The following is a 14,083-nucleotide window of genomic DNA, read 5'->3' on the forward strand; positions in this document are numbered from 1 at the left end:
CCAAATAGCATACTATCGTCTAAACCGAACAATATTACAAATTTCTTTGTGGAAAATATACAGCAACTTAGGTTCACCCTAGACAGTAAGTTATTGACCATATGTTTCATATAGTTAGCGCGGCAAACTGATGGAGGATGCAAATTCTTTCTCTAGGCTGTAGCCCCGGGAGGTCTCTTCAGAAGGCAAACGGGCAGCATTGACAAGCTCAGCTCGAGCTGTGCGTCAGAGTTTCTAGCTTGTGGGCACAACAGATGCTCAATCTCTCCATTATGTCCTGGTAAATTATGTATTTTCCTTAGCCTCTTACTTCTTAGGAACTGCAGTCTCATCTCAACTTCTTTCATAGTTGGTCTCTCTGCTCCTTTTGTCTTTAGGCATGCTCGTGCTAGTGAAGCAATATCATCAATTTCTCCGCGGTCTGCCTCTTCCACAATCTGTGAATCTATAATTTCCGTAAGAGCTCCTTCTTGAAGTCCTTCAACGAAGTAATGAGACAAGCTTTGTTTCATACCAGAATCATTGATGAAAATTGGCTTCTTTCTTGTCATGAGCTCAACCAGTAGCACTCCAAAACTGTACACATCACTTTTCTCAGTGAGTTGGCCAGTATGGTAATATTCTGGATCTAAGTAACCGAATGTGCCTTGAACAATTGTCACGACGTGGGTCTCATCAAGTGAAACAGATCTTGAAGCACCAAAGTCGGAAACCTTTGTGGTGACGGTGGCATCTAAGAGTATGTTGGAAGATTTCACATCTCTATGAAAAATTGGAATAGCGGCAGCTGAATGCAGATAAGCAAGTGCTCCAGCTGCTTCTGCTGCTATCCTAATGCGATCATCCCATGACAGCAAGCAGTTAGCACTAGTACTAGCATGAAGAAGGTAATATAGTGTGCCATTGGATATAAACTCGTACACGAGCAAGGGTACCTCAGTTTCCAAGCAGCAACCGAAGAGCTTCACTACATTGCGGTGAATTATTTGAGACAAGATAGCCACCTCATTGATAAACTGGTCTATCTCATTTTGTTCTACAATTTTGGATCTTTTAATTGCTACCACATTCTGATCAGATAGAATTCCTTTATAAACTGTGCCATGTCCTCCACGACCAAGAACAAGAGTTGCATCAAAGTTGTTGGTTGCTTTCTCTAGTTCCTCTAAGGAGAATATATTTGTTTTGTTAGTGGTGCTATCATCTGAGATGAGCTGCTCCAACAGTAGGCCTTGATTTTTCTCGAAATATGCTCTTCGAATCCTCTTTTGTATCCATTGCTTCCACTTTCTGGCAAGTATAATTACACAGAGTGCAATAAGCACGGAGCCAAGGCCGCAACTAATTCCAATTGTAATACCTAGACACAAGTTTGCATAGTGAATCCAATGCCATTAATTCGACAACCAGACCGTCCTGCATTTTGAAAAATGAAATGTGGATGACTCACCTGAAAGAAGATGGTGTGTGCAATAATATCCTCCTAGAGTGTTGTGACATACTCCATTGCAACCATTTGGCAGTAAGCACTCATCAATGTCTGCAAATAAACTTGAATGAAGTGAGCCATCATCATGTTCTTTAAAATCTCTGTAATGGTAACTATTTAAATTGTTGGTTAGAGATACGTACATGCGTATATGTAATAAATTATTCATGGATATTTTTTTATATATTTTATTATTGCTTTAGCATTTGCTTAAGGAGGTAGGTATTTGATCAGGCGAAAATATACCTGTACGACAAAAGGCAGGCAGTCAGGTGTTGGTGACGGTTTCTGAAATTTAAATTGATTTTGAAAACGATGGCAGAGAGAGAGAGAGAGACCTGTACAACCGTAAAAACCTTTGACGTATGGATTACCGTCAAAGCCACTGGAGCACTTGCAACAGTACCCAATATATAGTGTGCCATGTGTGACAATAACACATTCGCTGTGATCACTTATGCACGCATAAGTTGTGCTTCTTTGCGAGGCTGATTCGCAGGTTAAATTGGTGACAGCCCACCTCATCCGAATGTTGAATTCTTGAGAGAACTCAAAACCTATCGTGATGGCATCTTTGCGGGAGCTGATATGAAAGTCGCCATTAATGGTTTGAACTATTAGCAGATCGCTGTTGCTGCTGCTTGAATCGTTCAGTATGCTGGTTACACCCAAGTATCCATCATTTACTGATAATGCGGTCACCTGATATTTTGTGCCGTCTCCTTGGTCAAGAACAGTGAACTTATCTGACACACAATGAAGCTGGAATTTCTTGTGTGCAAAACAACTTTCTTCCAACCCAAAAGGGAAAGGGATGGACATGTTTCCACATGACCTCGTACAATTTCCTCTAGGATTGGGGCCAAATCCTGCATACTCCAAGAATGAAAATGGTGTGACACAAGAAAATTATGAGGACCAGATGATATAAGGGAATAATATGAAAGTACTAGTTATATTAGCTATCAGATACTCCCTCCGTTCCAAATTATAGGTCGTTTTGGTTTTTCTAGGTATATAGGTTTTGCTATGCATTTATAATGTATGTCCAGATGCATAATAATATCTATAAATGTTGAAAAACCAAAACCACCTACAATTTGAAACGGAGGAAGTAGAGCCTAGGAGTACTATATGAATCGAGTGATGCAAAACCCTACCTATAATATTGATTAATTATTAGCTATAATCTTACTATTCTATTACTGCTTGGAGACTCTTTTTGAATCCACCACATGAAGCCAACTAAAATCCTAGGTGCACACACTAGAAAAATAGAGAAATTCTAGAAATTCACTCAAAAAAGTAAAACATCGTAGCATCAAGAATCAATTCATTGTACGTATTGGATCTATTATATTTACTAAAAAATCACCCACCTCTGTCACTATATAAAATAAACTAATATAACCCCTTAATTATGCCATTATAAAAATAATTTGAAATAACTCCTAAATTTGCATCTAAATTGCCCAAAAATACATTATAAAAAAGAAAAATAAATTAAAGTAACTCTTAAATTTGCATCTAAATGACCCGCATATATATGCTATTATTAAAAGTAACATGAGGTAATCCTAAATTTGAGTCAAAATCACCTTAATTAAAAAATTTACCCAAGGTATACCAATATATGATTCTAAATTGTCTATTTCTTACACTATCGTGGTTTGAACTCCAAAGTCATTTACACCCTGTATTTCCTTTGATTCTTATAGCCTTCACATAGAAAATAATAATCAAGTATAGACACATGATGTGTGTCACCATTTATAAATATATAGAGGAAGTGATGAGAATATTAATTTTCATGTTAAAAATATAGCTCAAACTTAGGGTCCATCAAACAAATTCAACTATGTTGCATAGTAAAAAAAGAATATAAATGTAGATGAAAATGTTATAGAGTATTAGTAATTTAAGTATATCACAATCATTAAAGGGCCTCTAGCCTAGTGGTTAGAGCACCTAAGTAGCATCTAGTAGGCCTAGGTTCAACTCTCCGTGGGAGCAAATTAAATGGATCTGGAATAAAGATTATAACAATAGGTTGGGGTTTCCCCTACTGACTTCGTTCAAAACAATATATCACAATCAGATGAAGATAATAAGTATATATTTATATAAGTATTGTGTAGGAATATCTAACAATTTTTTAGGGCTGAATATTTTAACAGTTTTGATTATTAGCTATGTGCCCTTTTTTAATTTGGGACCCTGTTTAATTCTCACGAGACGCACTAGGAAAAAAAAGATAAATCCTATAAATTCTCACGTAAATTAGAAAAATACGAGCATCAATCTTATGACTCTAATAATCATAACCATTTATTTTTTTATTTTCTAAAAGTTACCTACCACTATCATTATGAACATATTCTAAAATAAACCCCTGCACCTATATCTAAATTATCCACATATGCTATTATAAAAATAATCTAAAAAGCTTCATCTAATTACTCATACATGTCATTATAAAAACTAACTTAACATGCACTTCTAAATTTATCTAAATTATCCACGTCGTTATTAAAAATAACATAAGTAAATAGTTGCGATATTTGAAGAACAGTGGCATAAATACCTCTCAAAGTTCCAGTCCGTCGTAAGTTTGGGCACTAAAATTTCTAGCCCTTGTAATATAAATCTAATAAGTAGGGTGTCAGGACAGACGGTCGTGGCAGTGTCACGAACCTTTTTTTTATGAAACAGGAGGATTTTTATCCCTCCTGGTTATATATTAAAAGGAGACGAATACAAAGCAGTTTGTAACTAAGAGAAGAAAAAGGTTAAGAAAAGCAGTGTCACGAACCTTCGACGCAGCCATCCAAAATGTAGGGATTACTGCCACGTACGCCCGGACTGCAGTAGCAGTAGTAACCTCCCGGCTCTACAGTCTGGCATGAGCTGCCGTTGCTGCATGCGTAGGTTCCTTTATTTGTAGATGCAATTTCACAACTTGGCTGGTCTGTGGCGACAATAATAATCAGTGCCCAAGTACTTCCGTTTGTCCAGCTCAGCTCGAGTAATTGTCGCTGGTGTCAAATTGATAAGCTTGTGCTAAGAAAACCTTGACGATGGAGGGCTCTTCATCAGATCGTGCTACGATGTTGTTCCTGCGGGACAGCGTGAATCGGAAGCCTCTCATGTATTCCGGCAAATAATAGATGATACAGCAGAGCCCAACCCATTGCAGTGCCCATCGTCCCTAGCTTCCGCCTCGTCGCCCAAGCATATGCTTATGCAAGAACCGATGGTCAGGTTCGTCCCAGTATCGAACAGGACGACCTCGACGTTGCAGCCAACAACATAGATGTAGTTGTTTCTAGAATCGATCAAGAGGCTCTTGGCAGGCGGCTCCCATGTCCTGGTGTAGGTGCTCGCGCCTGGTGTCATGGTGATGCCGAAGCCGATCCAACCATAAAAGGCGAATGGCATGTACCTCGTGTCAAGGATCTGAACGGTGCTATTGGGCCAGAAGAGCCTGGGAGGTCGAGTGCTGTCGTCGCAGGTGAGCTCGAAGCCTTGCCGGTAGCAGCCGGGCTCGGTCCCGAACGGGTAGGAGAAGCTGACGTTTCCGCAGCTGGTGGGGCAGTGAGCCAGGGAGGCATTGGAAGGGACAGACAAGATCCCCCCTCCGGCGGCGACTCGCGGCAACAGCAAGCACATCAGTAGGAGCTTGATGCCGGTGAGTATTGCTGCGACGACAGAGCTCATCGTCGCTGCGTAGCTGTGGTTCTTCTTGGTGTTTCTGGAGTTCAAAGATGGTTAGTACGGTACACCGTTGCTGCTACTGGATGCATATAGCAGATCAAATGTTCAGGTCGTTGCCAGAGTCATAGCCCTCTATTTTGATTGCATGATCTAGTCTCTATTTTTGGCTGTAGACATCCAATTGAGGGTGATCGAGGCCGGACAATGTTCCTTAATCTAAAAAAATGATCTAGTCTCTATTTTGATGCTAGTAGTGGAAGCTATAGGCTAAAAATTTTAAGTTAGCCTAATTCACCCCCTCCCCCTACTAGGCTACGAGCACCAATTCCTTACAGATGGTGAATGAACTTGCGTTCCGTGTGCAAGCCAAACCGACAACACTCCAGCGATCTGCAAGAGCTGATGATGCGATCTGCTTGTTTTGTCGGACAGGGAACAGAAGAGCGAGGCAGAGGCGGGGATCAAGCAAATGTGTGGGAGAGTAAAGCTCAGTCAAACCACGTGCAGAATACATTACAGCGTCATCCAACAGTCACGAACCTCTAAATGCAGCCATCCGAAACGTAGGGATTTCCACCTCGGAGGTACTCCGGCAAGGTGACGTTGCAGCATCCCAACCCATCGCAAAAGTTCCAGCCAAAGCAACCGACTCGTTGCGTTACCCATGGTCGCTCTGCCGCCCGGGCATGAACTCACGCAAGAACCGATGGTCAGGTTCCCCTGCATCGAACAGAACGACCTTGACGTCGCAGCCAAGAGCCAACAACGCCATTGCTTGGATCGATCTGCGCCCAGGGTTTAACCGGGAAAGGACTGTATGGCTGTTCGGTCCAATTTAGATCCCGGCACCGGCAGTCGTCTAAAGACTCATCATACTGAATCAGAGCTAGTCTCCTGGTGGATTCAGAACAGGAAGGAAGTAACCAAGGACTTACAGAGTTATGGTGTGGCTTCGACTTGCCGGTGATCTTGACTTCCTGATGCATGTGGAAGTAGCGAAACCGGTGTGTGTTCCAACATTCAGCAGCGCAATTCCTCAAAGAAAAATTCAGCAGCACAGCCAGTCTTTCTCTCGCGTATGGTTCAGAAGGAAATAGCTAGGTTCAGCTGGAAAACCACCAGTTCATGTCTCAGTAGCATGATAGGGAGTTGCAGGGCGTTGTTTTCATTTGAGTAAAACGTTCCTTTGTCAGCCGTTTAGGTTAGCCTGGATGATTTTGGGTCGCTTGTATGTTTTTCTCCTCTTAATAATAAAAAACTTGCCCATGCACGTTCTCGAAATAAAAGCCCTGAATGGTTTGCCAAGGGGAAATACTAAGCAGGTCAATGGAAACTTGACGAATAGAATTTATACGGCTGCCCTGTTAATTCGGCCCGGTTCAGCTCAAACCAGTTTGAAATCCCTTCAAACACTGGAACTGTTCATGTGAGATTGTTTTACCATGCAAATGTCCAAACAAAACTAGCTAACCTGCAAGCTAGCATATCCATCACAGATTCTAAATTTGAAAGGTAGTGCTGTCTAGTCTAATATAAGCTCTAACCATATATGTATTGACCAAATGTATATGTACATTGCATTGGCATATTGCAACCAAATAGCAAATACTCTCTTCTGATGGGAGCAATATTACACAATCTTTTGTTAAAAGATATACAGATCGGGTGGGTCCTAGAAGTACTGATTTTCTTTTATTGACCATTTGTATCATATAGTTAGCGTGGCAAACTGATTGAGGATGCAAATTCTTTCTCTAGGCTGTAGCCCCGAGTGTCTTCGGAGGGCAAACGGGCAGCATTGACAAGATCGAGCCGTGTGTGGGAGTTTGTATCTTGTGGGCAGAACAAATGCCCAATCTCACCATTGGTTCCCGGTAAATCATGTACTTTCCTTGGCCTCCTAGTTCTTAGGAACTGCAACTTCATCTCTACTTCTTTCATAGTTAGTCTCTCTCCTCCTTTGGTCCTCAAGCATGCTTGTGCAAGTGAAATAAGATCACCAATCTCTCCTTGGTCTGCTTCTTCGACAATCTGAGAATCTATTATCTCCATGATAGCTCCTTCTTGAAGTTTTTCACTAAAGTAATGAGACAAGCTTTGTTTCATACCAGAATCATTTATAAATATTGGCTTCTTTCTTGTCAGAAGCTCCACAAGTATCACTCCAAAACTATACACATCACTCTTCCCGGTTAATTGGCCAGTATGGTAATACTCTGGATCCAAGTAACCGAATGTTCCTTGGACAATGGTCACCACATGAGTCTCATCAAGTGAAACAGATCTTGAAGCACCAAAGTCAGAAACCTTCGTGCTGAAGGTGGCATCCAAGAGTATGTTTGAAGATTTCACGTCTCTATGAAAAATTGGTATTGCAGCAGCGGAATACAGATAAGCAAGTGCTCCTGATGATTCTACAGCGATCCTAATGCGATCATCCCACGACAACAAGCATTTGGCACTAGCATTAGAATGGAGAAGGCTGTATAGCGTGCCATTGGATATAAACTCATATACGAGCAAGGGCTCCTCCGTTTCCAAGCAGCAACCAAAAAGTTTGAACACATTGCGGTGAATGATTTGAGATAAGATAGCAACCTCGTTGATAAATTGATCTATCTCGATTTGCTCCGCAAATTTTGGATATTTTAATGGCAACCACATTTTGATCAGATAGAATACCTTTATAAACTGTTCCATGTCCTCCACGGCCAAGAACACGAGCAGCATCAAAGTTGTTGGTCGCTTTCTCTAGTTCCTCTAAGGAGAATATCTTTGTTTTGTTAGTGGTGCTTTCATCAGATATTAGTTGCTCCAATAATAGGCCTTGATTCTTCTTAAAGTATGCTCTTCGCATTCTTTTTCGTCTGCCTTGTTTCCACTTTCTAGCGATTATAGTTGCACAGAGTGCCAAAATTATGGAGCTAAGGCCACAACCAATTCCAATTGCAATACCTACACAGTCGATTGTTTTGCATATCAAATGCCATTAATTCCACAACCAGATCATTTTGTATTTTTGTAGCTGAAATATAGACAAGTAGGGTATAACTCACCAAAAAGAAGATTGTGCTGCTTAGCTGATGTAACACATTTCCTTTTTGTTGGTACAAACACTTTACCATGAGGACAACTTGAGCAATAATATCCTCCAGGTGTATTATGACATAACCCATTGCAGTTATTTGGCTCTAAGCACTCATCAATGTCTGCAAATAAACTAGAATGAAGTAAGCCATCATCAAGTTATCTGAAATCACTATGATGGGGCTATACAGATCATTGTTAGATGGTTGGAGGTACTGGTACAAAAATGTAGGAAATGGATCAGGTGGGATGGTCTCTAAATCCGAAATATAGGCTCAAATTCATGAATTCACTCTCCATCAGCAGTCATTAACGTTAGCTAGTGATGCAGCCTTTGGTTGTTAATGGTCCAAATGCTTACCCCTATATCCTTTCTCAAAATTTGAAATATCAATAACTTCTAACCTACATCCTCATGCATGAATACGGATTCAAACCTTGATGAAATGTCAAGTTAGTTAGGGTGCTACTTTTAACATTAAACTTCATATGATTTCTATAAGTTTTAGTAAGTCCTATGAAACTCATATGTTACAAAGATCTTAAAGAGACTGACCTTTACAACCATCTTGGACATATGGATTCCCATAAAAGCCAGGCAAGCATTTACAACGATATCCTAGGTATAGTGTTCCATGTGTGACATTAACGCATTGGCTGTGGGCGCTGATACATGCATAAGTTGTACTTCTTTGCGAGGCTGTTCCGCATGTTAAGTTGGACACAGCCCACCTCATCCTGATGTCAAATTCTTGGGAGAACTCAATAAGATTCCTCATGGCTTCTCTTGGTACCCTGTAATCGAAGTCACCATCGGTGGTATGAACTACTACCACCTCGTCGTCGCTGCTGCTCGAATCATTCAGCATGCTGGTTACACCCAGGTATCCATCATCTACTTGCAATGTGGTCACCTTATATTTTGTGCCATCTTCTCGATCAAGAACAACGAACTTATCTGACACACAACTAAGTCGAAATTTCTGGTGTGCAAAGCAACCTTCTTCTAACCCAAAAGGGAAAGGGATGGACATGTTTCCACATGACCTCTTACAATTTCCTTTAGGATGGGGGTTGTAACCTGCTCCACAAAGGAGTGACACGGGAAAATTATGAGCGTACACATGTAAATACAGCAGAAAGAAGTAGTACAGTAATTAGATGGTTAGATCTTAGTGAAATAAAGAGGGAACAAGCAATGTTCTATATTTTTTAAGCATTTATAAGGATTATATAAGTTGTTCCAAAAATATAAATTCCTTACTTGCAACTGCAATTTTGGTGGAAAAAAACTAGTTGTGTCACTGACAATTAGTAACAACGAACCTTCGATGCAGCCATCCAAAATGTAGGGACTGTTGCCATTAACACCAGGGTTGCAGTAACAGAAGTAACCTCCCCACTTTCCAGTTTGGCATGAGCTGCCGGGGCTACATGCGTAGGTTTCCTTGTTTGCAGACGCAATTTCACAACTCGGCTGGTCCGTGGCGAAAATTTCCAGGCTTGTATGAACACTTCTGTTAATCCAGCTCGAGTAAAGGTCGCTCGTCTCAAATTCATAATCCTCTGTTAGAAAGACCTTGACATTAATGGAGGCCTGCGCATCTGATCGTGCTCTGATGACTCCATCCCTTCTGGACAGTATGAACCGGAAGCCTTGGAGGTAATCCGGCAAGGCGATGCTGCAGCAGCCCAACCCATTGCAATTCCCGGCGATAGCTACCGACTCGTTACCCATGGTCGCCCTGTCGCCCGGGCACGAACTCGTGCAAGAACCGATGGTCAGGTTCGTCCCGGTATCGAACAGGAGGACCTCGACGTCGCAGCCAACAACGTACATGTGGGTGTCGGAGTTGATGATGAAGCCCCTGGCAGGCGACTCCCAGGACCTGGTGTAGGTGCTCGTACCTGGGGTCATGGTGATGATGAAGCCGATGGAGGCGTAGGCGAACCAGTGGTCTGTCCTATCGGTGCCGACCATCTGGTATGGTGTGTTGGCCCAGAAGAGCTTGGGAGGCTGGGTGGTGGTGTCGCAGGTGAGCTCGAAGCCCTGGCGAAAGCAGCCGGGCTCGGTGCCGAACGGGTAGAGGAACTCGGCGTCCCCGCAGCGGGTGGGGCAGTGCGCAAGGGAGGTGGCGGAAGGGACCGACAGGATCCCGCCACCGGCGCCGGCGACTCCAGGCGCTCGCGGCGCGCCCTGCAGGCACAGCAGCAGCAGAAGCTGCACGATGCAGATGAGCTTTTCGGCGGCAGAGCACATCGTTGAGTTGCTATGTGCATGCGTCATGTGTGTGTGATCTTTTTGCTGTGTTCTTGGTGTTTGGAGTTCGTTGCTGTCATGATGCAGTTCACTAGATGCCGGAGTCGTCACGCATTCTGTTGATAGCTGATGGCGACACAAAACGGGCGTATATGTATTAAGATCTAGTTTATCAGCGCACAATTTTGAGTGACATAAGTTTCCGAACTTTAATTAAAAAATTAGAACACACTATATCTATAAAAATCAAGATTGTTTATCTTTCTACCCTCTCTCTAAATATTCTAACACAACGCTCGTATAAAATATCCACTTATCTTTATCTTTATCATCTTGCAGTTGAATCTAGTGCGCAATTGCTAGTGTATCCAATTTTTCATCCACATTTGTGGTTTTCACTTAGGATGCACCTTCATATTTTTATATGTGCTTAATTCAATCCTTAGTCTGAGATATGTGTTTAACATGGAACTCTAACACAATACTCATACAGATTTAACATGGAACTCTAACACAATACTCATACAGATTTGTGCTTATCTTTAATTTATCCGGTTGCTATAGACTTTAGGTAGCCATTAGTATTCTATACACTTTTTCGTCTGTATTGACGTGTTTGACATATGTTTAATTGAATCTTTAATTTAAGCTAAAGTTTGACATGAAAATTGTTAACACACATCATTTATGTACACCTTAAACTAGTATTTTTCATGTTAGCAATGCATAAATATGTAATTTAGAATTATATATTGGTGTATTTTAGAATATTTTATTATAATGATATATGTAGGTAATTTAGGTTCATATGTTATTTTAGATTATTTTTAATAATAGCATAATTTTGATGCAAATTTAGTGTGTTACTTTAGATTATTTTTGTACAATAGTATAGGTGGGTAATTTAGATCGATATCAGAAGGCTACTTTAGATATATTTTATTTATAATAGCAGATGTATGTAATTTAGATATGGATCCGTTTATGACACATATACTCCTATATCAAGGACCCGTTTGTAGCGAACATGGCCCCATTAGACCATAGTTTGTGATTTTGGTGATTGAGTGACAACATAGTCATTGGGACTAATACTTTGTCTAGCATGTACCTTGCAGGTTTTCTAGATCCCAAGTATGCAAACCAAACCATGGCAAGGTCCAAATCATGGTGTTTAAGTATCCAAGCTATGGTGTTCTTGATATCCAAGCTATGGTATTCAAGTGACCAAGCCATGGTATCTAGGATTATTCTATGGTATTCAAGCATCCAAACGACGGTATCTTTGGTGCTTCCATTGGACAAGTTGGTCAGAAAAATGCACCATCGGATGTTCCGATGGTCACCAGAGAAGTGTCGGAGCAACCATCAGAGCAATTGGTACGCTGTGAAGAAGTCAAGTCAAAGTCAGACCATCGGATGTTCCGATGGCCCCTTTTCGAGTAGCTTCGGACAAATAACGGGGAGAAGGATTTGAAGACAAAGAAAACCCAGTAGCACTGGATGATCCGATGGTAGGCTAAGGGGAGCGTCGGACGAAGCATATATACTTTGCGAAGTTCCAGAGAGATTTTGGGCAAAAACCCTTCAGCACCAGATGTTCCGACAGTACCATCGGATGAAGCGTCAGATGAATTTTGAATGAGCCAGTGAAGAACTTGGGCGCAGGAAGGTCAACGGCTAGTAGCACCAGATGTTCCGATGATACCCAAATTGATACCATTGGAACATCCGATGGTCTACTTTAACTAGCCGTTGGAACAATGGCTCTTTGAGTCCTTAGGCTATTTATACCCCCTCCACTCACCCATTTGAAGTTGCTGGAGTGTGCAGAAGTCTATTGGAGATCAAGACTCATCAAGAACATATCCAAGCCACCAAAAGTGTTTAAGTGATTATTCAAAGGCTTAGCACAATCTTGGAAGAGTGATTAGTGATAGGATAGGCTTAGAGAAAGGGAGAGTGCAAGGTGTGCCTACCTTGTGATCGGTCTAGGAGTGAACCACAGTTGTACAAGGTGTGCTGGCGCCTTGGAGCTTTGGTGGCTCGCCAGCAAATCTTCGACCCTCCGGCTTGGTGTGGAGCTGCGTCGACGACCGTGTGCGGGGGGACGTGGAGACCGCCTTCCTTCATGGAGAAGCTCCTTAGTGGAGACGGCATCAAGGTGACCGGGGAACTTGGCATGAGCCTTAGTGGCCAAGCCTTTGTGGCAAGTTAAGGGGTGTCCGGGAAGAGACTTGGTGACCGGAAAGCAATACTCTTGCGTGAGTGCTTCAACAACGTGCACTGGTGGTGGCTTAGCACCTACCGATACCACGGGATAAATCATCGTGTCAAGAGTTCGTTTCCCTTCATCCTCACATCTTACGTTTCCGCATTTCATACTTGCAATTTGTGTGCCTTTACTTTCTTAGTGTAGTATCTTGCTAGGATTGGCTCTAGGTTGCAAAACTTATTTTGGATAAGGATTTCACATTAGATCAACCTTAGTTGCACATCTTGATAGTATGATCTAATATATGTTTTATGCAAAAGTAGTGGAAGCCATAGGCTAAGGTTTTAAGTTTGCCTAATTCATCCTTCCCCTTTTAGACTACGAGCACCGGTTCCTTACGCCGTTTTGTAAGGGTTTATACTAACTTCAACTTTACCTAGTTTGGGCACTTTAGCACGAGCTATTTTGCAAATCGAGGTAAAAAATGGAACTCCGCTGAAGCCGATTTTTAATCTTTATTAGTTTTACCGGTAAGGCCGTTTGAAAGAAACACTCGCAACCTACTCTAACTGATGCGTTCGTCAATGTCGGTGATTGTGTTGGGTCTTGTATCCTTTGACCTTTCTTCCTGTTTTTAATTTATATTTTCACCTATTCTGAACGATATTTTTTTAAAAAAAATATTATATTTTTGCATCACAAGCTCATTTGAGTTTCAGTTACTTGGAACTTGATCTTTTATCACAGTCAACTTTGTACTGCAAGATCAGGTGCCAAAAAGATACTCGCGAATTCTAACTTTGAGTAGTTGTCACGGTATGCATGCACTCCGCGTGTCCTGTGGCTTAGTCCAGAGACCGGGATGCATCGCGGGAGCCGGGAAGCGAAACGCCGGTGAGTATATATGCCCGACCCGGATGTGTCGTCGATCGGGTCGGAAAGTTTGACGCATTGCAGACAACGACGGCACACCGCTGCGTTTGACGCGTTCCGAGGTCACCGGCTCGCCGCCGTATGCAACGTAGCAGCGGCCGATGAGCTAGCCGTGGAATGAACGACGGGGAATCGACACGCAGAAGCCACGTAGTCCTCTCCACCGACGACCCGGCCGGTCACCGTCCACGCCTGGACAGGTCGCGCCTGCGTCTCCTCTCCCCCTGGTCCCGCGCCCCTTCCGCCGGTCACGCCAGCGCCAGGACTCGTTGCACGTCCTGCTCCAGGGACCAGGGCCACACCTCACGACGTGGTGATTGGTGACTTGAACTCGCTCCGGCATACAGTCTCAGTTGAACCTGCGCTGGGAACTCGTGTCTCAGTT

General features: G+C 42.4%; 2 pseudogenes; both read right to left on the bottom strand.

Annotated features, from left to right (window-relative positions):
• Positions 1-114: 114 nt before the first annotated feature.
• Positions 115-5,258, bottom strand: LOC117838021 (wall-associated receptor kinase 5-like; annotated as a pseudogene).
• Positions 5,259-6,736: 1,478 nt separating this feature from the next.
• On the bottom strand, positions 6,737-10,596 carry LOC117862003 (wall-associated receptor kinase 5-like; annotated as a pseudogene).
• Positions 10,597-14,083: the final 3,487 nt, after the last annotated feature.

Source organism: Setaria viridis, chromosome 1 (assembly GCF_005286985.2).
Source record: "Setaria viridis chromosome 1, Setaria_viridis_v4.0, whole genome shotgun sequence".
Classification (NCBI taxonomy): Eukaryota; Viridiplantae; Streptophyta; class Magnoliopsida; order Poales; family Poaceae; genus Setaria; species Setaria viridis.